The 26,487-nt window shown below is 43.0% G+C and overlaps 1 pseudogene; it reads right to left on the reverse strand.

Moving 5' to 3' along the window:
• Positions 1-3,203: 3,203 nt before the first annotated feature.
• Positions 3,204-4,837, reverse strand: LOC147712366 (uncharacterized; annotated as a pseudogene).
• Between the last annotated feature and the right edge of the window lie 21,650 nt (positions 4,838-26,487).

A 26,487-nucleotide genomic window follows, 5' to 3' on the forward strand; every position in this document is an offset into this window, starting at 1 on the left:
CTGATATTGTTGTTGCCATAATGTTTAACAGGTCCACTTTGACGTCCATCTTATGTGATTGGTAGTTCATTGCTTCTAGTGTAAGTTGAGATGTTTTAAAGAAAATATCCCATATTGATCCTGCGTCTGTTATTACTTCTGCGTGTGTAATGTTTTGGCAGTGGTTGGCCCTTGCCGAAGTGTTATTAGGAAAGGTTACACTTTCAGCTGTTAGATGAGTCGGGTAAGTTATTATGTTGTCTTTACTATTTGGAGCTGTAGGTTCCAAGATCTGAACCAGCCTGCTATGTGCTTTAGCTCCCTCTCCACCATGATTTTTCTCTCCTGGTCCCTCATTTATTATGATATTTTGTGTGTTCTGTGACTATACTGTATCAGTTGGTCTTTGTGTTTTAGAGGCCATAGCACTTATATCCACGTATTGATCCGCATGTTCTATGAGGTTTGAGGAGGGCTTGATGACTTTTACCTCTACCTCAATTGGTTGTTGGGCTTTATTGATGTAAAATTGCTCCTGAGCATTTTGTAGCATTTGTTTAGTGGGGGTTTCAATAGAGTGCTTGTCCCGCTGAAATGTGAGATCTTCATTTGTCACAAGGTCCTGATCCTTGATTGACCCCCAAGATTAGTCTGTTTGTTCCATATGGCCATGGACTTGTTGGGGCCCAATTGCAATTAAGGGCTCTTAGTTAATTTGGTCTTTCTTCAAATTTTGAGCCCCTACGTGAGTAGATGTTAAAATTGGGTCTGTTTTAGGTGGGATAACATTACATCCGCTGGATCTTTTAAAAAGTTAAACTTATTTGGTATGCTGGTTGATTTAGCAAACATTCTGTACACTGGTGCAATTAAAGGCTGCACCCCACCTTCTGATTTTGCTTTGTTGTTTTTTACCGTTGTTCCTTCAGCTTTCTTTTTCATTTTTGAGGAGGGAATGAAAATGCCTCTTTCAGGAGAATGAGTAAAATCTCTTTAATGCGCTTATATGGGTTGCGGTCTTAAGTTCCATATGCTGAATATGAGAAATAGTTTCTAGTGTCTGAGAAAAGACTCTCCCCAGGTAGGTATGCGTCCTTACAACCTCGACTGGTCTCCCACCTAGCTTCCAGTCAAAGAGACTGTAATGTTTCCTTCTCCTAAACGTTACCACTTTTGTTTTAGAGATGTTTACTTTTAGGAAGTTAGTTTCAGTATACCTAAAGAGAGCGTCCATGTTACGTTAAAGGCCAATAGGTGTGAGGTCAAAAAAGACCACATCGTCAGCGTACATTAGAATATGAATATTTTCTGATGCTATTTTGTAAGCATTCCCCTTATTATCATATTATGTCCCTGAAAGGAGGGGGTCATGTAAACATATTGATTTATTTTTATCATAACATTTGTGATCAATGTTGTTCGTATGTGGTCGAGGAATTAGATTGTGAAATTGATAGACACATTAGGAATTGTCACATGCTTCCAGCAATTCTTTGGGTTGGAGATTTTAACACACATCTATGTACGTTTCCCCAACAAAGAGATATGTGGGTTCACTGACATGCCAGGGATGGATAATCCCATTTTAGGTATGATTTTTTTGGCGAGTCAACAAATAATTTAATAATAAAACATAATTTAGTTCTTTACCACACCTGATGAATTCTCACCGATAGAACCCATAGTGTGGCATGGTTCAGGTAGGAGCAGGCCAGGAAGCGAGATCACCAACCGACTCACCCGGTTCTCCTGGCCGCCGACGGATACCATCGAGTAATGCTGCATCCCCCACCTGACTGTGGGCGGCCGTTATTTCCAACACTCCACCGCCTTCACCCATTGAGGTTAACTGGCATTTAAAGGCTAAATGATTGTTAAGGCTTTCACTGAAAATGTCCTGATGATGGTCCCCGTGATTTACTAGGGGTCCGAAACGCCGTCGACCTTTTAGGTACCAAAAACAAAAACGTGATTACTATGTGTTTTAAGGTGCTTTGTTGAAATACTCTGTACAATTGCATTTATGACAGAGAAACGTGTTTTGCCTTATAAAGCCCTTCTTTGCTCTCTATATCCACCTTCTGTACCCGTTCTGTAAGTGCTGTGCACAGGCTTGTGTTCCACACTGGCTGACCTGTGGAAGGTACTCTGTGTGATATAACTACATGAAAATTGAGTAAACTATGAAAGACCACTGTCTGGCTGGACATGTCTCTCTTAATATAGATTGACTCTGTCTATATTTTATTCCCTTTCAACTTTCTTGTATGCATGGGACCAATGTTGTTTGAAAAAAGTATGTTCCCCGAGGTCCCTGCTGACTGATTTGGGGCCCCTTGTTGTTGTTAAATTTTGGTTCAGGTAGCAGCATAGATTTTATCTTATTTTCATCTTGCTTCACAAATCTGATGACTAATTCCCCTATAATATCGAAATGTATCAGGGATTAAAGTACCGAAAAATAAGTTACAACCCAATAGAGCTATACTTACGAATAGCCCTGATACCAATTACTAATAATCAATCAGTTGGCAGTGTAGAAGGTCCAATCGTTTATTTTAACAAACAAACTCTGCCAGAGGAGCCTCTCGCGACCTAACCCCTCGAGGTCCGCCGAAAAGACTGCTGGCACATTTTCAACAGATCACATATATACTGTTACATTTCGAAACCGTTACCTAAGAAGGAAAAATACAAGTTGGTACAGATTGGTGCAAAGGAAAGACCATATATGGGACACAAATCTTCCTTAGTTTATCCCAGCTCGTTATAGCAAGGTCGAGAGGGTGACTCCCTTCTGCTAGCTCTAGGAGAGTCTGCACAGCGCCTCCTGGAATGTGCTTATCCAGCCTACCCCCACCTATAACCTTGACAGGCCTAACGTGCAGAAACAGCAGTTTGTTACATTTGTCAGACTATTTCTCAGGAGAACGGCTCTAGCTAAGTGTAATAGTAGGTTTCCACTAATGCTGCAAGCAGACTAGGCCACAAAATGGCGCTGGTCGGGTCAAGCTATATTGCCTACAAGGAGATGAAAAATATAATGCGTATATTAGTCCCTAAGATATTGCATATGTGGGTTTATTAATGCTCGAATACCTATACTGCCTTATTAGGTACATCACGCTAATTACTAATAGTGACTATATTTGTTACTAGGCCTAATTCAGATTCCGGTTCCTCAAACCCTCCTTTTAGCGTGATGTAGCTAGCTAAAGGAAGTACTAATCCTGGAAAACTTCCTCATCAATGGCCATTAACTCACAAATCTCCTGTTGGAGCATCTGAGACTTAGAAGGAACAGGAGAAGGGACGAGCATGGCTGTCAATTTGGTAGCACAGTAGGAGCAACAAGCTGGACCACATTGCATTCAAAGGCAGCAAGTAAAGAGGATACCTGCAGCTCCAGCTAGTATCATCAATAATTTCCAACCCCAAGTAGATAGAAGCCCCCAAAACCAGCTGGAGAGTGACCAGGACCCATTCTCGGTGTGCATTTCCGCTGCAATGCGATGCAATTTCTGAATAGCTAAATGAACCGTGGGGGCGGAGTCTGGAATGTACACACAGCAGGAGCTGCCGATCACCCGGCATGCTCCTCCCCGATCAGCCAAGATAACGTCAAGAACCATCCGGTTTTGGAGCGAAACGAGCCTCGTAGTCTGAAGTTCAACAGTAATATTTGTCATAATCTCAGTAGTGATATTAATGACATTCTCTACTATTCTGGACAATCGTCTTATTTCTCTACTATTGAATATTGGCCCCCAGAAAGGGACCAATCCTTTACTAAAATCTGTAAACTGTTGTAAGGAAGTATCAGTTTGATCAACCTCAGTCATTCCGAGCTGTCTTCGCTGTCTGTTGGAAGCCACTTTTGTGCTATGAAGTTGGTGGGTTTTATGATAATCTGATGGTGATATGTATACAGGGGGGTACAGGAAAGATAGGTAGCATTGCCCTGCCCATCCCCGTGGTAACCAGGTGTAAGCATTTTCCCCACATACAAAATACACATTCGGTGGTGTCAACAATGGAGGGCTGCTGAAGATTTTCATTCTATATGTATAATTACAAATGCAATTTCCAACTTGAACGTGTCCAATTCCTTGCACACAAAAATCGGAGGAAGTATTCAAAATGGGGACGGGCATAATGCGCTCACTAGTGACATTCCTGGTGACAAACTGTTGAAAATACTGAGAATGATTAAAATTAGCAAAATCATAGAGTTAATCTCTTAACCAAGAACTGTTTTCATTAATAGTATACAAATTCATACAAGCCTCCGGGTCCAATGACCCCTCTCCCCCATTTCCTGCTGGATCGAATCCCTGGTGTGTTTTAATGTAGGCTAGAATCATGTTATAATCCTTTTCTGAATACTGTTTGGGGTTTTCCACATAATGGTTATACATGGCAGAGAACATTTGAAACCACGCTTCACAGCTACCTAAATATGATAAGGGCAGTGAGAGAAATAGGTCGTGTTTATGCATAACTGATGGCAGAAGTCCACGCACCAAACAATCAGTCATATTAGTAGTACTATGGGTTTGGTGGAGCATTTCTACAAATACATTCTTAGCATAGGTCTGGCGGTGTCTTTATGAGGTGCTAAGGTGAACATCAAGTGCTCAGGCGGGGCAATGGTAGAGGGCATCATCGCTTGCATGGGATACTTATACTCTAAATATACGAATATACTCATAAAAATGGCTAATATAACTGCTATTACTAACACAAAGGCTAATTTTACTCCCATGGTCCAAGCAGAAAACATTGGCTCATAAAATGGCAAATATCGTCGTGCAAAAGGAAGTTCTTCTTCAGGTACAATACGACCAAAAGTGTACATTCCTAACTAGAAGTCCAAAACTAAACTCTGGCACAGCCGTCCGTCCTGCCAGAGGGTTCTTCTCCCTGTGTCTCACAGGCAGACTCCTATCGTTCATCTCAAGAAAACAAAACGTCGTCATAAAGGAAATCCAATGTACAACCTGGCCGTTTACATGTGTCAGTCTTTCTTTCTGAACAGAGCACAACAACAAAGTTCCAGCTCTCAACGAGTTCAGTCCAGTGTCTCGCTCAGTACCTCAGACCCGAAATCTAGCAAACCCTTTCTATTCAAGTCTTTCCTTATCTCCTAGCCGTGGTGTCTGAGGCACCGTGGTGGTTTCTTGGCCGTAGGTTGTATTGTACATGACCCGGAACTTCCTGATCAGAAAGTAGCAAAGAAGGTACTTTTCCTTCATCGGAGCCTCTGCTTACTGGAATATCGGTGACAGGATTAAGGGCAATTACGGATTGAACCAGGGTCGTTTCGCCCGATCCCGTCACTCCTTCTTCTTGCCTTTGCTCTGTTTCACGGGCATCAGAAAAAGGAACAAATGCAGTGGCTCTCTCACTTTTCTGGGTCAAAATGCCACCAGAGTGCTGCTGATCATGAGGAAGCGGGAGTGGTAACCGTTTCAGTTGAGAAACATGGATCCAGTGTTTCTTCCCATCCACTTTTACAGCCGTCCGCGTGGCAAGAAGGATTTGGTGGGGCTTGGACCACCTCGGGCCAGGCTGGTGTCTCGTTCGTACTTCTTGACCAGTACCCACTGGCACGGCTCCAATCGATGTCCGGGGCCCTCTGGCAGGGGCTGCAGTACAGATGCTACCTGCTGATGCATAGAACGGAGGTCTTTAGTCAAAGTATACAAGTAATCAATCAACATAGGATATTCAACATCAGTAAATGACCGCGGTCTGGGCGCTCCCCATACATTAGCATGTTGCCCGAAGATGACTTCGTAGGGAGAGAGACCAGAACGCGAGTGAGGGGTAACTCGTAATGACATGAGGGCCAGGGGCAAGGTATCGGGCCACTTCAAACCAGTACTTTCCTAAATCTTAGCCATTTTTAGTTTTAAAATCCCATTACACTTTTCCACTAATCCTGCCGACTGAGGGTGTCGAGCTGCATGGAATTTCTGTCTTATCTGCAGCCCGTCACAGATATGTCTTCCAAGGGCCCCATGAAAATGTCCCCCGCTGTCCGACCAAATCAAATGGGGCAATCCGTATCTAGGGATAAACTCCTTGATGAGAGCCTTCGCTGTAGCCAAAGCAGTGTTCTCCTTAGTTGGGTAGGCTTCCACCCAGTTACTAAAGGCACAAACCACTACCAAAACATACTTTAAGTTGTTGACGCGCTCCATGTGGATATAATCCATCTGGAGTACTTCAAACGGTAAAGTTGGGGGTGCAAAATTCCCACTCAAAACACTTTCTCCCTTTCCCGGATTGTGTTGCAAACAGACCATACAATATTGGACCAAATGGACAGCCATCCTTTGAATGTTGGGGTTATTCCATATTGGGTCCAGCAAAGCACAAATTTCTTTAGCTCCGATATTGGCTGTACCGTGGGCCATAGTTACGACGGCTAGTACCAAGGCATTGGGTAACAGCCATCTTTGTTTTTCTGTCAAATCAACCCAACAGTTATTTTCATCCAATCTTCCCACTTCCTGCTCCCATCGCACCAATTCAACTGGAGTGGCTTCTTTCTGTATTTCTTTCACGCTCTCTATCGTATTATCAAACAAATCAGATTCTTCCACCCACCTTGCAGAAGAAGTTAGAAACATAGCCGATAGTGTGAACTGAGCCATCTGATTAGCAACCTGATCAGCAAAAGCATTCCCCTCACCCACTTCGTCCACTACTGCCTTATGGGCACTGCATTTTATTATGGCTAGCTTCTTGGGTAAGGTTAGGGCAGCAAGTAATTGTAACACCAAAGGGCCATTCTGTATTTTCTGACCATGAGAGGTGAGGAAACCACGCTCCCTCAACAGCCGCCCAAAGCCATGGGCCACGCCGAAGGCGTATTGGCTGTCTGTATAGATGTTAACCTCGAGCCCTTCACTTAATTCACAGGCTCATAATAATGCCACTAGTTCAGCAGCCTGGGCTGATCGATAGGGAACTCGAGATGTTTCAACTACCGTTTTTAGCGTGGTGATTGCATATGCAGCTGTTGTTGTGCCATCTGTTAACTTGAAACAAGACCGGTCCACATATAATTCCACTTGAGGGTCAGATAGAGGAATGTCAGTGAGGTCAATCCTACCCTTCGTTTCTTCCTCAGTTCGAAATATGCAATCATGTACATCATTTGTAGTTTCACTTGAAGGGTGAGGTAACAATGTGGCAGGGTTTAAGGTGGCACATCGCATAATCGTAATATGTGGAGCAAATAGTGTCAATTCATAACCAGTGAGGCATGCACCTGTAAGATGCTGTGTCTTAGTTTTATTTAACAATGCATCCACAGCATGTGGCACCATCACGGTTAGACTGGAATTTAGAACGAGCCCCTCCGACTGCCGGATGGCCACCGCAACAGCTGCAGTGGCCCTCAGACAGCTAGGAAGTGCTCTGGCAACATTATCCAATGTGGCCGAAAAATAAGTGCAAGGCCTTTGCTTACCACCAAATCCTTGCGTTAACACTGAAAGCGAGCAACCGTCGACCTCATACACATATAGTACAAAGGGTTTACGGTAAGCAGGAGTACCCAAGACGGGTGCAGAACAAAGAGCAGATTTCAAAGAATCAAAAGAATGCTGACATTCGTCCGTCCACGGGAGGGGTTCATGCACATCTTTAGTGGTTAAATGCAACAAAGGTTTAGCAAGAAGAGAAAAATTAGGTATCCACTGGCGACAGTAAGAAGAGATGCCAAGAAAAGCACGAACTTCCCGTTGGGTGCAAGGGACAGACATGTTAGAGATAGTAGTAATACGTTCAGGAGTCAAACGCCTACCCTCCTTCGACAGTAGATGACCTAGGTAGGTCAACTCCGGTCGACAGTATTGAAACTTAGATAGGGACACCTTATTACCCTTCGCCGCCAGATGGTGTAGTAATTTAACAGTGGCGTCCTTACAACCCTCCTCAGTGTCAGACGCAATCAACAAGTCGTCCACATATTGCAAGTGTACGTTACCTGCAGGCAAAACTAAATCGTCCAACAGGGCCTTACGGGCCTGACTATAGATGCTCGGACTTTCAGTATAGCCTTGAGGTGCACGACAGAATCCGAAGCTTCGGCCAGATAACGAAAAGCCGAAGATCTGCCGGCTATCAGGATGAATCGGGATACTGAAGAAGGCGTTCTTCAGATCAATGACCGAAAAATACTGGGCAGTTGGTGGGATCATTGTGAGTATGGTGGTAATATCAGTCACTACAGGGTACTGGGGCACTACAATCTTATTAACCTCCCGCAGGTCTATCACAAAACGATATGCATCAATATTCCCCGGGGATCCAGAATCAGAGCATTTCTTTAAAATCGGCAAAATAGGACTGTTACAAATATTTGCAGCTGCTTCCTCAACCACCCCTTTGTCAATTAAGTCCTGGATAATTGAGAGCAAGGCTCGCTCACCAGCCGGCGAAATTTTGTACTGAGGTATACGTGGTAATTTCGCACCAGGTTTCAGTGTGATATGGACAGGTGGGATGTCTAATTTACCAACATCCGCATCCCCTGTTGCCCATAACGCAGTAGGGATGGTATCAAACTCAGGGGGAAGAGGTACATTTTTAGCAAAACATTGTTTCATATTGTCAGCGTGGGGTTGTATCGTCAAATAAACACCGTCTGGGGAACAATATATTTTCGTGTTCAACTTCTTCAACATATCCAAACACAATAGGTTCTCGCCACAATGTGAAGTCAACAGAAAAGGAGAATCAATAGTAACAGGACCAATAGTGAAGGGGAGGGGTTTAGAGATGGGGCTTACCTCCGGAACTCCTGAAAATCCCACAGATACATTATTTTGCCCAGACAGAGCTGCCCCTGGAACCAATGATCGAGCAACTATTCATTGCTCCTGTGTCAATTAGAAAATTCTCAGAAGTCCCCATCAATTCCCCTTTCACATAGGGTCCTTGTTGATTGACTGGGATCGACACTTGGCCCCTACTCTGTCCCTGGCTGTCCTATGGATGAACATATCCATCCTGATCTCCAAATGCATAGTCCTCATTAAAGTATTGCCTACTTTGAGGGTTATCAAAGTGGTTCCATTCAGGCTTGCCCTGAGCAGTTTCTTCCCTATGCATATCACTCCGGTCTGGGCCACTTCGCCCGCGTCCTCGTCCCCGAACCGCTCTGTTCTGGGTAAAGCAGTAATGGACACTGAGCTTTCCAATGTCCTTCCTGTTTACAATGCGCATACTGATTTATCCCTAACAGCGGGACCGCGCCTGCGCCTCTGCCTGTCCCCACCCTTCTAGATACTGGCCCTCGGACTCCTCTCCCTCCTCCTCTCCCTCCTCCTTGTCCTCGAATGACTTGCTATAGCAATACTCGGGTCTTAAGATCCTTGGCCCTTTTTTCCACTTTATCCTTGCTCTGATTTTCCCTGTGCTCATAATATTGGGCCATACTTAGTATCACGGAGGGAGTAGAGGTAGTCCAGGTACTCTCGGGGGCTTGTAACCGAGCAGAAATTTCAGGTATCAAGTTGGTCACAAACGGATTTACAAACAACCGGACCCCGCCTTCTGTGGCTAGGTCCTGTCCTCTGAAATCAATGAAAGTTCCTTCAAACTGAGTGAAAAAATCAGAAACACTTTCGTCTTTCTTCTGTTTACAAGCTGTCAATTTATCCCAATCGACTTTACGGGGGGAATCAGTGCGTGCATGTAGGCAATTATCATGAACCTGTCGCCATATATCCACAGGGACCAGTAACCCGAAGAACAGTTCGACATCCGCTAAAGTCATTACAGCCGAGGCTGCAGCTTCAGTTAGTTCTTTATAGTAAGCGGTGGGGTTCTTACGAGGGTCAGGCAGCTGCGATTTTAAAGCAAGGACCTCGCTTCGTTTCCACGGTGTATATACCCATTGTTCCTGAAACCGTGCGTCTACTCGAGCTCTTGTAACTTGGGTATTACCGTCACGCGCTTCAGGCACTTCAGGATGAAAATTAGGATGCACTTCCCTCATGGGATGCTGAAAATCCCAGTTGGGACATTTCACAAACATTCTGCCTCGGTATTTTACTAAGGTTTCTACATTTTTGTACACTTCCACCGGACTTAGATCAAACTTATGAGCTCGGTCCAAGATGTCATACAATATTTGAGGTGCTGATCCATCCTGAAAGCATTGTTCCCATGCATCAATAAGATAGCGGGACATTTGATGCAAAGCATGTTGCTGCATAACCGGTTCGAGATCCCTTATGGTACTCCACAAGTCGGCTACTGTATATACATCCTTCCGTATCCATTTAACTGCCTTTTCTGCTATAGCCTCTTTCTCACTATAGCCCAAAGAGGCTCTCGTAAATAATCATCTAGCATTCATTCCAACGGGATCCCCCAATGGAGTACGCTCCCTATCTTCAGGGGTCGTACTAGCTGATTGAGATGTCCATATGGGACTTGGGGCTGCCAAACCTATCGGGAAGTTCCTGGGGGCTGCCGTGTATCGGGGATAAGAGTAGCCGTGTCTCTCAATGAGGTAGAAGTGCCACATCTAGTGGTATAGAGACAAAATATCGAGTTTTTATTATCGACTAGACATAATATCAAGTTAAAAATATAGAATAGAAAATATATCGACTAGACATAATATAGACTACCAAAATATCGACTAGAAAATTTCAATATCGAATAGAATGGACATATTATCAAATCAAAAATTTAGAATGGACATAATATCGACTAGACATAATATAGACAACAAAAATATCGAATTTAAGGAAAGTTAATATTATTTTTTAATTTTTGTGTAATATAAAATTAATTAAATATGTTATTTTATTTATTGTTATTTATTTAGAATTAATATTTAATTAATTATTAATTGGCAATTAATTAAAATATAATTGGAAATTAATTCTAATTGATTAATTGATAAATATGTTCATTTTAGTAATTTATTTTCTGTAGCGGGTTGTGGGTTTATAGGGGAATAGGGTGGGTAGTAATTTAATTATAATAATTAAATATGTTAATTTATTTATTGGTATTTATTTAGAATTAATTGTTAATTAATTATTAATTGGTAATTAATTAAAATATAATTAGTAATTTATTGTAATTGATTAATTGACAAAAATGTTACTTTTATTACATTATTTTCTGTAGTGGGTTGTGTGTTTATAGGGGAATAGCTTGGGAAGCAATTGAATTGTAAGTAATTACATTTAAAAAAATGTGTCTAATTTTTATTTATTTTTATATTGTAAATTAATTTATTGGTAATTGGTAAATAATTAGTATTAGTAGGTAATTTTTATTATTAGTTAATTTTTATTTGTAATTTTAACTGATTAATTAACATGTTTTATAAAATTGTAAAATATTTTAATTATTTTGTAATTGGTATTAATATTTATGTTATTTATATTTATATATGAAGTATTTACTTTCCCTACTATTGCACTCACTGGAGTGGGAATAGTAATTTTTACCCCTACGCTATCCAACGCTTTTCCTACTGTTGCACTCACTGGAGTGGGAATAGTAATTTTTACCCCTACGCTATCCAACGCTTTCCCTACTGTTGCACTCTCTGGAGTTGGAATAGTAATTTTTACCCCTACGCTATCCAACGCTTTCCCTACTGTTGCACTCTCTGGAGTAGGAATAGTAATTTTTACCCCTACACTATCCAATGCTTTCCCTACTGTTGCACTCACTGGAGTGGGAATAGTAATTTTTACTCCTACGCTATCCAACACTTTCCCTACTGTTGCACTCACTGGAGTGGGAATAGTAATTTTTAGCCCTACGCTATCCAACGCTTTCATTACTGATGCACTCTCTGGAGTTGGAATAGTAATTTTTACCCCTACGCTATCCAACGGTTTCCCTACTGTTGCACTCACTGGAGTGGGAATAGTATTTTTTATCCTTACGCTATTCAACGCTTTCCCTACTGTTGCACTCTCTGGAGTAGGAATAGTAATTTTTATCCCTACGCTATCCAAAGCTTTCCCTACTGTTGCACTCTCTGGAGTGGAAATAGTAATTTTTACCCCTACGCTATCCAACACTTTCCTTACTGATGCACTCTCTTGAGTTGGAATAGTAATTTTTACCCCTACACTATCCAACGCTTTCCCTACTGTTGCACACACTGGAGTGGGAATAGTAATTTTTACTCCTACGCTATCCAACACTTCCCCTACTGTTGCACTCTCTGGAGTGGGAATAGTTATTTTTACCCCTACGCTTTCCAACGCTTTCCCTACTGTTGCTCTCTCTGGAGTGGTAATAGTAATTTTTATCCTCTCACTATCCAACGCTTGCTCTACTGTTGCACTCTCTGGAGTTGGAATAGTAATTTTTACCCCTACGCTATCCAACGCTTTCCCTACTGTTGCACTCACTGCAGTGGGAATAGTAATTTTTACCCCTATGCTATCCAACGCTTTCCCTACTGTTGCGCTCACTGGAGTGGGAATAGTAATTTTTAATCTTATACTATCCAACGCTTTTCCTACTGTTGCACTCTCTGGAGTGTGAATAGTAAATTTAACCCTCTCGCTATCCTACGGAAAAAATATTGTATATGTTTTGTTAATAATATGTATGTATATATATATATATATATATAGCAAAAACAAGGAGTTCATGGTACTCCCAAGGTCCGGTGCACTCTCGGGTTGTGTGTCGGCTAGAAAGTATCCGCAGACGCGTTTCTGGCTCTTGCCGTCATCAGTGCGGAAAGCCGTCAGTAAAGCAGCACAGTTATTTAAACGGAACTGCCATGTGGTTGGTAGATCCTTGGCCAATGAAAGGCAGATGGCGCTCCCATAGCGAAAAACTTTATTGGCAGCCGTAACAACTGTGCCTGCACATCCCCTCGCCTGCCGCTAATAGAACAAAGACGCTGTGAGTGTCACACAATGGTGGAGCACTCTAGCTTTGTATAAGCCACAACCTGCATGGGTCAACAGCGTCCGTAAGTGGCGTTTCGGCAGCCCAAATTGAATCCAAAACACAGTATCCCACCTGGGGCCAGCCGAACTCGCGGCGGGTGCAACCGGGAAGCGGTGGTGGAAACCGCTTGTAACACAGCAAAAACAAGGAGTTCATGGTACTCCCAAGGTCCGGTGCACGCTCGGGTTGTGTGTCGGCTAGAAAGTATCCGCAGACGCGTTTCTGGCTCTTGCCGTCATCAGTGCGGAAAGCCGTCAGTAAAGCAGCACAGTTATTTAAACGGAACTGCCATGTGGTTGGTAGATCCTTGGCCAATGAAAGGCCGATGGCGCTCCCATAGCGAAAAACTTTATTGGCAGCCGTAACAACTGTGCCTGCACATCCCCTCGCCTGCCGCTAATAGAACAAAGACGCTGTGAGTGTCACACAATGGTGGAGCACTCTAGCTTTGTATAAGCCACAACCTGCATGGGTCAACAGCGTCCGTAAGTGGCGTTTCGGCAGCCCAAATTGAATCCAAAACACAGTATCCCACCTGGGGCCAGCCGAACTCGCGGCGGGTGCAACCGGGAAGCGGTGGTGGAAACCGCTTGTAACACAGCAAAAACAAGGAGTTCATGGTACTCCCAAGGTCCGGTGCACGCTCGGGTTGTGTGTCGGCTAGAAATTATCCGCAGACGCGTTTCCGTGCTCTTGCCGTCATCAGTGCGGAAAGCCGTCAGTAAAGCAGCACAGTTATTTAAACGGAACTGCCATGTGGTTGGTAGATCCTTGGCCAATGAAAGGCCGATGGCGCTCCCATAGCGAAAAACTTTATTGGCAGCCGTAACAACTGTGCCAGCACATCCCCTCGCCTGCCGCTAATAGAACAAAGACGCTGTGAGTGTCACACAATGGTGGAGCACTCTAGCTTTGTATAAGCCACAACCTGCATGGGTCAACAACGTCCGTAAGTGGCGTTTCGGCAGCCCAAATTGAATCCAAAACACAGTATCCCACCTGGGGCCAGCCGAACTCGCGGCGGGTGCAACCGGGAAGGGGTGGTGGAAACCGCTTGTAACACAGCAAAAACAAGGAGTTCATGGTACTCCCAAGGTCCGGTGCACGCTCGGGTTGTGTGTCGGCTAGAAAGTATCCGCAGACGCGTTTCTGGCTCTTGCCGTCATCAGTGCGGAAAGCCGTCAGTAAAGCAGCACAGTTGTTTAAACGGAACTGCCATGTGGTTGGTAGATCCTTGGCCAATGAAAGGCCGATGGCGCTCCCATAGCGAAAAACTTTATTGGCAGCCGTAACAACTGTGCCTGCACATCCCCTCTCCTGCCGCTAATTTTTATCCTCTCACTATCCAACGCTTGCTCTACCTTTGCACTCTCTGGAGTTGGAATAGTAATTTTTACCCCTACGCTATCCAACGCTTTCCCTACTGTTGCACTCACTGCAGTGGGAATAGTAATTTTTACCCCTATGCTATCCAACGCTTTCCCTACTGTTGCGCTCACTGGAGTGGGAATAGTAATTTTTAATCTTATACTATCCAATGCTTTTCCTACTGTTGCACTCTCTGGAGTGTGAATAGTAAATTTAACCCTCTCGCTATCCTACTGAAAAAATATTGTATATGTTTTGTTAATAATATGTATGTATATATATATATATATATATATATATATATATATATATATATATATATATATATATATATATATATATATGTTTTAAAATTAAAAAAACATTTTTACGTTACATTAATTATTTATTAATTTTAAGTTTATTTAAGTATTTTAACTATGTTTAAATTAATTATATTTATTATGATATTACTTTTAAATTACTTTTAAGATATTTAAAAAAATATATATTTTGACTGTCTATATTTTTTCCTATTGATATTTTGGAGTCGATATTTTTGTACTTACCTGTTTGTAGATAGGAAGTCGATATTCTGGCATTCTATATCTTTACCTCGATATTTTGGCAAGTCGATATTTTGACTGTCGATATTCTGTCAGTGATCCACGAGTAGTACCTAAGGGGATGAGAGACACGTCTGCCTCCGGGGCAGAGGCTAGAGAGGCAGTGGCCGGCTGAAGAGGCACAGCGGGGTATATGCCTTGAGGCGCATATGGTGGGGAGGCCGCACATTCAATAAATCAACTATCTCATCTTCCGCTTCATTTTGAGTCACATAACTTTTGTCTACCTCTAACCTGAACTGGCTATCTAAACACTCGATGTTTTGCTCGGTCTGATTTTTATCATGAGCAATGGCTTTCTGAGTTATGGTCTGTCTTTGCTTTACCTTTATTAATTTTCCGGCCCTGATACGCCTCCGCTTTGCTTCCTTCTGCCACTTATTAAGAGTATCAAACCTAGCTTGTCTGCTGCGATTAGCAAACAGACGATCTTGCAAATACTGGATCTTTTTCTCATCAAAAGATCCTGTCCGCGGCCATTGTAATTCTACATTATCTTTGGTGTACTTATTCCATACGGTATTAAATAGGAGTGGGCCAATCCCATGTTTATAATACATATCAAGGCTGGGGGTTCCCTCCGGAGGGTTTGCCTGGCTTTCGTCCAGCCTTGTACCTCCTTGGCAAATACAGCCGAAGCATAACTTTCTAAAACACAGCATTGCCCCTCCTCTAGAATTTAACTACTTCTAGCTGAAAATAAAAGGGTTATTTACAACTCTCTCATACACATGACCATGTTTACAATCAAATCCAATTTCACACAAATAAATCGACCACAGTTTTTACATTGACATAAAAAGACAAACAAACTTATTTGAAACAAAAGGTGGAGCCCGTTGACTCCCACCTATTGAGAACTCTTTCCAAACCTCCGAAACAGAAGGACCCAAAAGCAAAATCAAACAGTCTTGTCTTTAGGCTGCCTAGAGATAGCCACACAGGTTTCTTCAAACCACAGACCGACCTACGGACCATCCGGCAACCTTGATGGTTCACCTCCCGGACTATTCTGGCTGAGCCCGCTTTTTCAAGCACCGCTCAAGATCTGTCCGAGGGCTACCCAATCTCAGCCGCCAGCGTTTCCGAGAGCAGTCCGGCCGGGTGTGAACTTCTTTCACAAGTTACACCAAGGCATCTGGTCCTAATCTCTATTATTATTCCAAGACAGGAGCGTCTGCCCGTGCAGTCTCAATACTGCCCCGTCAGACCCCCCTTATGAGTTCTCCGTGGCCTGAAGCCACCAAATTCCAAATTCAAATCCAAAGGATATCCCACATGAAACAAGACAAATCACTCACCTGGTGCACTCAGGTTTGATTGCGAGCTTCTCCACTGCCAACTTCTGTAGACCAACGTCATCCGTTCTCGGGTTACACCTGTAGGACTTGGGCGTGGGGTCACTAGCAGCTGGGGCTCTCTCGATCGGGAGAGCGGAGCAACCCCCAAACTTTTCGGTCGGTCCCCCCCCTGATCAAGATCACGCTCCCCAATGTCCCGTTCCTTTCTGATTACAGAGGGACGACCCCAACGCAGAGTCCCGGCGGAGTCGCCAACTGAAGTACCGAAAAATAAATTACAACCCAATAGAGCTATACTTACAAATAGCCCTGATACCAATTACCAATAATCAGTCAGTTGGCAGTGTAGAAGGTCCAATCGTTTATTATAACAAACAAACTCTGCCAGAGGAGACTCTCGTGACCTAACCCCTCGGGGTCCGCCCAGAAGACTGCTGGCACATTTTCAACAGATCACATATATACTGTTACATTTCGAAATCGTTACCTAAGAAGGAAAACTACAAGTTGGTACAGGTTGGTGCAACGGAAAGACCATATATGGGACACAAAGCTTCCTTAGTTTAGCCCAGCTCGTTATAGCAAGGTCGAGAGGGTGACTCCCTTCTGCTAGCTCTAGGAGAGTCCGCACAGCGCCTCCTGGAATGTGCTTATCCAGCCTACCCCCACCTATAACCTTGACAGGCCTAACATGCAGAAACAGCAGTTTGTTACATTTGTCAGACTATTTCTCAGGAGAACGGCTCTATCTAAGTGTAATGGTAGGTTTCCACTAATGCTGCAAGCAGACTAGGCCACAAAATGGCGCTGGTCGGGTCAAGCTATATTGCCTACAAGGAGATGAAAAATATAATAAGGCGTATATTAGTCCCTAAGATATTGCATATGTGAGTTTATTAATGCTCGAATGCCTATACTGCCTTATTAGGTACATCACGCTAATTACTAATAGTGACTATATGTTTTACTAGGCCTAATTCAGATTCCGGTTCCTCAGGACCATAACCCACTATTGATCACTTTGAAAATTGGAGTAAAAGTAATTGCAGGAAAGGTATGATCCTTAATGGATCTAAAAATAAAGGCCTAATGTTGAAATTGAATAAAATCGGCACAACAACATTGTTGTAAGATCTCTTCACCACAACCTGTGCAGCATGTTGGGAATGTCTGGTGTATGAAGCAGAACCACAAGCCAGCATACATTGCTTTGGCTCTCTCTGTGATACTATTTGTTAATTACTAAGAAAGCTTTATGCTGCTCTCAAAAAAGCCCCATGATCAAGGGAAGGCATTCAGGAATGTAGGAAAACATAGCAGAAGGCAATCACAGAATAAAAGAGAAACATCTTGGGAAGATCTGGTAGCAGCCAGTAAAATAAGAGATCGTGAGGTATTATAGAGGGTGGTGAACCCCTCTTTTTTCTTGACATTAACTGCTCGATTGTTGAGAACCTAATTCCTGTAGACAAGTGGGTTGAATACTTTGCAAATGTAACCCAGGTAAGTTTAAATCCCCACCTGATTTGTCAATGATAGACAACATTCGTGACCCTGTGGGTCCCTACATTTTGGTCATTCTGTTTAGGTGGATGAAGTAAGTGCTGCACTTAAGAACAGTCTTTCAGGGAAAGACATATAAGGGGTACAAGATTATCTTTTCAAGCATATTTCCCTGTGGGCCCCGCTGATACATTTAATTCTAGCAGCTGTCAACAGTACTGTACCCCAAACATGGACCGAGGCTATCACCCTATTGGATAGAGTTTTAATGTCGGGACTGGAAATTTTAGCGGAGGGTGATCATTTGTTTTTCACACATTCAATATGGTTTGCGCCCATACCTGGGCATGGTTGAGTAAGGTCCAACCCTATCCTTAGTAACTGTAAAATAGATCAAAGCTAAGAGGTGATCCAGCCATGGGGTTCATGGGACTATGCAGCCCTTGTGATACCGTTAACTGTTCCAAGCTCTGGTTATTGATGGAATCTGTGGAGGTGATAAAAAGTGAATTTTTGTTGTTGTGCCATTTACATCATGACAGGACTGCCAGGGTTAATGTTGGGTTTAATGGGGAGTGCTCTGTGAGAATTACTTTGCAAGACGGGATATATCCAGACATCAGTTTTGTGTACTGTTCACATCAACAGGCGGGAGAAGCATCTGATTTACAAATGGAAGGATATGCCTTAATTGGGGAAACGGCCCCTACCAGTATTACTGTATGCGGGTGACACAAATCTTCTATGCAGAACAGCAAATGGTCTCCAAATTATGTTGGATGAGTTAACCGCTTTTATGAAGGCTCTAGACCTAAACACCAATTTAATAAAATTCTACAATCATGCCATGTGGACATAAAACCACTAAGGTCAGAACTCATTTTTATCAGAAATAAAGTTGTAGAGTGTAGAAAAAGCATTTTTCATGTTAAGGTCTTCTATTTGCATCCTCTTTAGATTGTAAACATTTACTCACCATAAGACGGCAACACTTTACACGATCAACAGAGGCCATGCAAAGATTTGCCTCTAATGTGGGTGAGAAGTCAATTAAGACAATGTTAGAAATTTACAAGAGCAATTGTATCTCGATTGGTCATACTGGAGCCGCAGTTTGGGTTTCTTTTCATCCGGATCCTCTCAGAAGGCCGAGAATACTTTTTTTACACAGACTCTTGTCAGTCCCAAAAGCTTGCCCTACTGTTGTGTGCCATTCCAAGTCTTTATTGCGCCACATTAAAGATCTAACAAAACTCTGACCAATAGTGTTGTGGCTTTTAATCCGCGGTAAATCAGAAACAGGTTCCTCCAGAGCATTTGTCAAGGATTGCCCGCTGCTGGACATCATGAAAGGTATTCTTTGGCTGTGATACATGAAGAAGTCTCTGAACGTCTTGGGGATGCGCCTGAATCCTTCGAAAATCCAGAATGTTTTGATGCCTCCTGGGAGTGGAGTATATATAGGTAGTGTATATGAAGTATATGTTACTCAAGCATTATGATAGCATAATTACAGAGAAAGAAAATGTTAAGCCAACTGTATTACACCATTCTGCTGTGTTATCATCAGGAATTGAGCCTAATTTAATATTCTTCCGAAATATCCAGCTCAGATTTTACCTTAGGCACAGGGCGTGGCTTAATTTATTTCTTGTTTGTGACTCCTGGTTTCTGTATCTTTCCAACTGTCTGTGTGATGTCTCTTGACAAAGCCATTTACATACAATGCTTTTTTGTACGCTGTATAGTGCCCCCTAAAGCGGTCCCCTAGTCCCTTTATTTATCACTTTAAATATCAGAATTTATACAATGGCCTAACTGTGCACTAGCGTAGTGGTGTATTTTAAACTACTCTGACAAGATGTTACAGGTGACGTCTGAATCGTAGAAAAAAAGGGAGGAATGAGCTCAAAAATTCCATCCCCCACAACGTGAAGAGACAGTGGAGCACAATAAGTTGCACAAACTTTCTAGATTTGGCTTAGTGAAGGGAGATTGCAACATGATTCATTCACACCAAATCTTCTGAAAACGTAGAGATAAGATCCAGGGTGTGCCGTGTGTAATTGGATATTTTCCAATTGCGCAACAATAACAGTACACAAGTGGCGCGCATGACGTGCGTACACTACGCACATGCTAATGTACTACGTGATGTTTTCACTGGCGGGACTGTGCCAGAAACCATTGATGCACTAACATTGGATGCACAAAAGGCATTTGTAAATTACTCACCAATGTTTTACGAAGCCAATGGGATATTGCGACCCAAAGCAATGATCCAGTGCTTATTTTGTAAAGTAATAAGAGCTGGGACCACATTTGTCAAGTAAGTCCGTCGCAGCTGCCGAACTATGGGATTGCTGAATACCAATGCCTCTTTCTACCACCCACACACTCTCCCTGCATTGTTATCTCCCTCCTTGGGGGATATTCTCAAGAACGTGCGATAATCAACGCCAAAATCGTTTGAAGCAATGTTTCACATTGCCGTCTATCGTGGGAAAATAACTCGGTGTCAAGTTCCTATTCACAACACTGCCGTAACATGCAATATTATCCTGATAACGCGTTAAACGTCCACGATAAAGTCACCGGTACGGCAATAAAAATCAAAACCCGAACGCGAAAAAAGTAGCGATGGGCCCAACCTCGATAAAAAAAATCTGCGATAAGCTGTTCCAGGTCTGCAAGTCACACACGTCAGGTGGGAAAAATCACTATAAAAGTTGAAAAAAATACAAACAAAAGCAAAACAACTGCGAAGCACAATGGAGGTAGTCGGAGCAAGTACAGAGGACAACCAGAACCCCACACGTCCCCCGGAGGACCAGCCTGGGACCTCGGGGTCAGGGAAGGGCAAGGACAAGAGGAAAAGGAAGACACGGTTGAGTCCACAGGAAAACAGGATCCTGATAACGGAGCTGATAGAACACCATCAACTACTGTTTGTCACCTCCACTGTGTCATTGACAAAAAAATGGAATATGGCAGCCCGTTGTGGACAAGGTGAATGCAGTTGGAGTGCTGAGGAGGACAATGGAAGAGGTCAAGAGGAGCTGGAATGATGTGAAGCGCAAAACCAAGCAGAAACCTGTCAACAACCAGAAGGCAGCAATGCAGACTGGAGGTGGGAGTCCAGCGCCACAGGAGGAGCTGGATAAAATGGAGGAAATGGTGTCCACAGTCATCAGTGTGGAAACGGTGGCAGGAGTTGGGGGACCGGACACTGCTCAACATGACCTGACACAACAGCAACAGGGTGAGTAACGACCAGGGACTGGGGGACGGGGGTGATGGGCCCAATGGCACACATGCACAATTAAGTATAGCACAGTGCAAACCCACAATGACTCTGGAGCATGCCCTATCCCCTTGGCACACTGCAGCACACCTAGAAACAGCAAGTAGGCCTCCGTTGACTATGTGCCCAGAGGAGGTCCTTCCCACACACCACCAATCTCACAACCAACCCATGCACATGTGTTAAACCCAGCAAGCGGCGTGTCTGTGTGCAACACTGACATTGCAAGTGACACTGCATGACGAATAGCACTGCTGCAGTCAATATATCATGAACTGTTGCATGCCATGACACTGAGGTGGCTGAGTGTGGACCACATCTGTAAAGGAGCAGGTCACACTCTGACACATCCACATGCCCAAACAACGCCCTGACGTCAACAACACATCTGCAGATAAACCATGCCTTAGACTCCCAACTCCCACCAAGAGCCCAATGTACACAAGTCTGCAACATCTCAGCATTGTATAGTCACAGAAGTCAAAGGCACACCGCATGAAAGGGATAAGGGGCAGCAAAATCAGAGCTGCTGGGGCGACTCTCCCAAAATGCAGCACACACACACACATAACATGCAGAGCACGTCAACATTGACAACGATTTGATACAACCCGCAACACGTCCACAGCAGAACAGAGGACACAACTGGTGCCGCTTGTGTGTAGAAACTGGCCAATCGCATTTGGAATAGCAGGGAAATGTGAGTTGAAAATGTACAAGTACAAACACACATCCGTGATGTTGTGGAAATGTCCAACGTCCCACATCAAATAGGCAGCTCATTCCAAACAGTCACAATGCACCATGTCATGCAGTCTGTATGGAAACATGTACAATGCGTCAACATACAAGTGACACAATGTTAAACTACATCTCCACTTCACATTGCGGAGGAAAAACCAACACCTCCTGCAGAGCAGACCGAACCTCTCTTCTCTGATGATGAAGAGGACCACCCCACCTTCGACACCAACACCTCCAAGAGTTCATTGATAGCTACGTCAACCCACCTCCAGAAGTAGGGCAGCCCAGCTACATCAATGAGACCCCACCCCCTGCACAGAACACACAGCAGGCAGCACCCACCACCAAGGCTGCCTCCCAGGACCCCCACGAACAACACGTGGCCTTCCAAAGCCGTGTTTTGGGGTGCCAGGAGGAGATGGCTGAACAGGTGCCGGTGGGGTTCGACCACATAGCAGCCAAACTGGATGCCATTCATCGGTGTTTAAGTCCCATCAGGGACCACTCACAGTCCCTAACGGACAACCGCAGTCCGCTACATGCTCTCCAATGATCCATGGCTGACATCGCTGGAGTCGTGACTCAGAGACAGGGAAAACTGTCTAGTCAGAGTGGGTCCAGCGATGTCACCCGGGAGTTGGGACACATGTGGAAGATCTTGGAGAACATGGAGTGGATGCAGGCTGTAACAGAGACTGCCATGGCTGCACACCAGCGAGAGGTAGCTGGGTTCTTCCGTGCCCTGCAGACCCTCCATATGGCATGGTTGCCGCAAGTTGATAAATATGAGCTCGGGAGAAACCCGAGCTACTAGAGGCACAACATATGGGCCATAAGCCTGTAAAATGTTATCAAAAAGTTCCTCAAGTTCACATATATATTATGTACTAAATTTGTATTATCTTAGTTTTTAACTTTTGAAAAATGAAACAATAAACTGTGCATTCTGTGTGCTACAATTTTTCATATTGAGTTTCTATTCATAAAAAACATCAAAGAAAACATGTAAATCATTCAGCAAATTAAACAGTTGTATTGAGTGATCATGTTATATCTCCACAAGATTCACAAACAATGTCCCAGAATCCCAATGCATTTCGGGTTCATACTGAACCCTTCATAAGGGGATAAGCTAAACAAGAAGTCGAGTCTTTGAGTTAACAGCGCCCTGTGGTGATGTCTTTTGAGGATCTACAAGACAGCAACAGAAATATTGGTACATTGCTCCATAAATATTTACATATTCAGAGATCAACAAGATAGAAAGGCAATGGCTAGGGAGTGCCGCTGAGAAAGAACCTTGATATAAGGAAGAAGTGCAAGTGCAGTATCAAAACCAGTGTGACGTGCTCATAACCGGAGACTCAAAGTGAACAGTTCTCATGTGAATGTTAAAAAATAACATGTAAAATACCTGTGGGTTGAGGAGGATAAAAAACCTAAACTGGTGCAACCCTCGTGTATTAAAACGGTGCAAACCGGAAAAATAATACTCGTGCCAACCAGTGATGACGGAAAACTAAACTCAAGACCTGGTCATGTAAGTTATCTTACCAGACGATCGTCCACTAAGGGCACGAGTCTGTGAACCACTGTTAAACATTATGGCGGCCAGGTTTTTCAATTCGGATAACCCTAAAGACATAACAAACGTTAAGTTCCCTCAATTCAACCTGTGTTAGAAAACAGACCCTGCTCACCCAGTGTATTGCTTACCGATATAAGTAAACGATACGCAAATATTCAAATGCCTCAGTTCCAAGTGTCTGAAAAAGAACAATATAATACAGTCCTCACAAACGGAGATTCTACAATGACCTGAAATCAACTCAAACAATCGGACAACTCCTCCACCATTACCTCGCTCTTCGTCTGCCGCCATGTAAGTTGTATTGCCAAGCGCGGGTCCGCCCAACAGGTCACGTGGTGCGGAACTCGCGAGTTTAAGAAGAGAGAGTAATCAAATTTAAGAAAGGACTGCCGACTGAACAAAAAACCTTACCTAGAAAAAGAGAATGTGCTATGATACAAAGTGTATCTCCAAATGCCGCATAATCTATGTACTTTGAAACCAAATAAGGATTTGAAAACAACAGACATTTTGTACTCCGTGAACTGTATTATGTGTGTCTGAAACGAAATGTCAAATGTACGACAAAAAGTGTCTACTAACCGATATCGTATCACTCACTGTGTCATAAGGTAGCTATAACCTTAAGTGTAAAATACACGGCCTTACATACACTAAAAAGGCTGAATGAAACTAACGGAGTGAAATCAGGTACAACTAGTAAAGATCTGACAGAAAAAAGCGGGAAAAAAATGAACGTGCTAGACAATGTTTAGATAATCAAATAATATACAGGTCTAGAAAACCAAAAAGTGAAAAAATAAACTGAGAAAGTCTCCGCGTACTCCCGTGCAATCTATTGAATACAATTGGTTGATTATAAAAAAGAAAGTAATTCCTAATGGTCATTAAGACCCCCTGGACTTACTGTACCTAAAGTCGTTATCCAGTGTGTTTCCCTCCTAGCTAGGAGTGTGTTGGGTTTAGAAACATCAGTGTATAGAAAACCAACGGACGTCAATAATGCTCTTCTGTTCACCAGAGCCCATCCACATAGTTTGAAAAGACATCTTCCAATATCCCAGATGATGCTCATTAAAAGGATTACATCCAATGCTGACCAATGCCAAGAATTAATTCACAAACAAATCAGAGAGTATAAGGATCGAGGTTATCCTGATGACATACTACAGGAAGCGGAGTGCATTATATCCCATAAAGCTTGTGAAGAACTTTTGACACCTAAGCCAAAAACTCTGATGAAACGCGAAGTATGTGTTATAAAGAATTCGGCTCAAGCATCACACATCAAAGCCATCATTAGAAATCGATGGGAATTGATAGAGAATGAACCAGACTTTGCACAGGTGTTTCACGGGACCCCACTATTTGCACACACAAGGGCAATAAATGTACGCAAATTTTTGAAACCAGCTAAAAATCCTATCAAAACTAGAGAGAAGGGTATGATGAAATGTTATAACTGCGGACATTGCGGGAATGTCATCACGGGCAATCAGTTCATGCACCCACATACAGGTCAAAGTATAAAACTTAGACATAATGCAGATTGCACTACTGCAGGAGTAGTGTATGCCATCAAATGCCCGTGTGGACTAGTATACGTGGGCAGAACCAGCAGAAAGATTAAACATGTATAGTGGAACATAAAAGTCCCATCAGAAACCAGAACACGTCTTCACCATTAGCCAGACATTGGGTTGAAGCAAAACACACTATTCCCCAAGTAAGATACACGGTTTTGGAATGTATCAAACAAGTACCAGGAACTGACTTTAACACACTCCTAGCTTGGAGGGAAACACACTGGATAAAGACTTTAGGTATAGTTAGTCCAGGGGGTCTTAATGACCATTAGGAATTACTTTGTTTTTTATAAACAACCAATTGTATTCAATAGATTGTACGGGAGTACGCTGAGACTTTCTTAGTTTCTTTTTTCACTTTTTGGTTTTCTAGACCTGTATATCATTTGATTATCTAAACATTGTCTAGCACATACGTTTTTTTTCTGCTTTTTTCTGTCAGATCTTCACTAGGTGTACCTGATTTCACTCCGTTAGTTTCATTCAGCCTTTTTATTGTATGTAAGGCCGTGTATTTTACACTTAAGGTTATAGCTACCTTATGACACAGTGAGTGATACGATATCGGTTAGAAGACACTTCGTGTTGTACATTTGACATTTCGTTTCAGACACACATAATACAGTTCATGGAGTACAAAATGTCCGTTGTTTTCAAATCCTTATTTGGTTTCAAAGGTCATAGATTATGCGGCATTTGGAGATACACTTTGTATCATAGCACATTCTCTTTTTCTAGGTAGGGTTTTTTGTTCAGTCGGCAGTCCTTTATTTAATTTGATTACTCTCGCTTCTTAAACTCGCGAGTTTCGCACCACGTGACATGTTGGGCAGACCCGCGCTTGGCAATACAACTTACATGGCGGCAGACGAAGAGCGAGGTAATGGTGGAGGCGTTGTCCTATTGTTTGAGTTGATTTCAGGCCATTGTAGAATCTCCGTTTGTGAGGACTGTATTATATTATACTTTTTCAGACACTTGGAACTGAGGCATTTGAATATTTGCGTCTCGTTTACCTATATCGGTAAGCAATACACTGGGTGAGCAGGGTCTGTTTTCTAACACAGGTTGAATTGAGGGAACTTAACGTTCGTTATGTCTTTAGGGTTATCTGAATTGAAAAACCTGGTCGCCATAACGTTTAACAGTGGTTCACAGACTCGTGCCCATAGTGGACGATCGTCTGATAAGATAACTTACATGACCAGGTCTCGAGTTTAGTTTTCCGTCATCACTGGTTGACACAAGTATTATTTTTCCGGTTTGCACCGTTTTAATACACAACAAGGGTTGCACCGGTTTAGGTTTTTTATCCTCCTCAACCCACAGGTATTTTACATGTTATTTTTTAACATTCACATGAGAACTGTTCACTTTGAGTCTCCGGTTATAAGCACGTCACACTGGTTTTGATACTGCACTTGCACTTCTTTCTTATATCAAGGTTGTTTCTCAGCTGCACTCCCTAGCCATTGCCTTTCTATCTTGTTGATCTCTGAATATGTAAATATTTATGGAGCGATTTACTGATATTTCTGTT

The sequence above is a fragment of the Lissotriton vulgaris genome, chromosome 5, assembly GCF_964263255.1.
Source record: "Lissotriton vulgaris chromosome 5, aLisVul1.2, whole genome shotgun sequence".
NCBI classification, from domain to species: Eukaryota; Metazoa; Chordata; class Amphibia; order Caudata; family Salamandridae; genus Lissotriton; species Lissotriton vulgaris.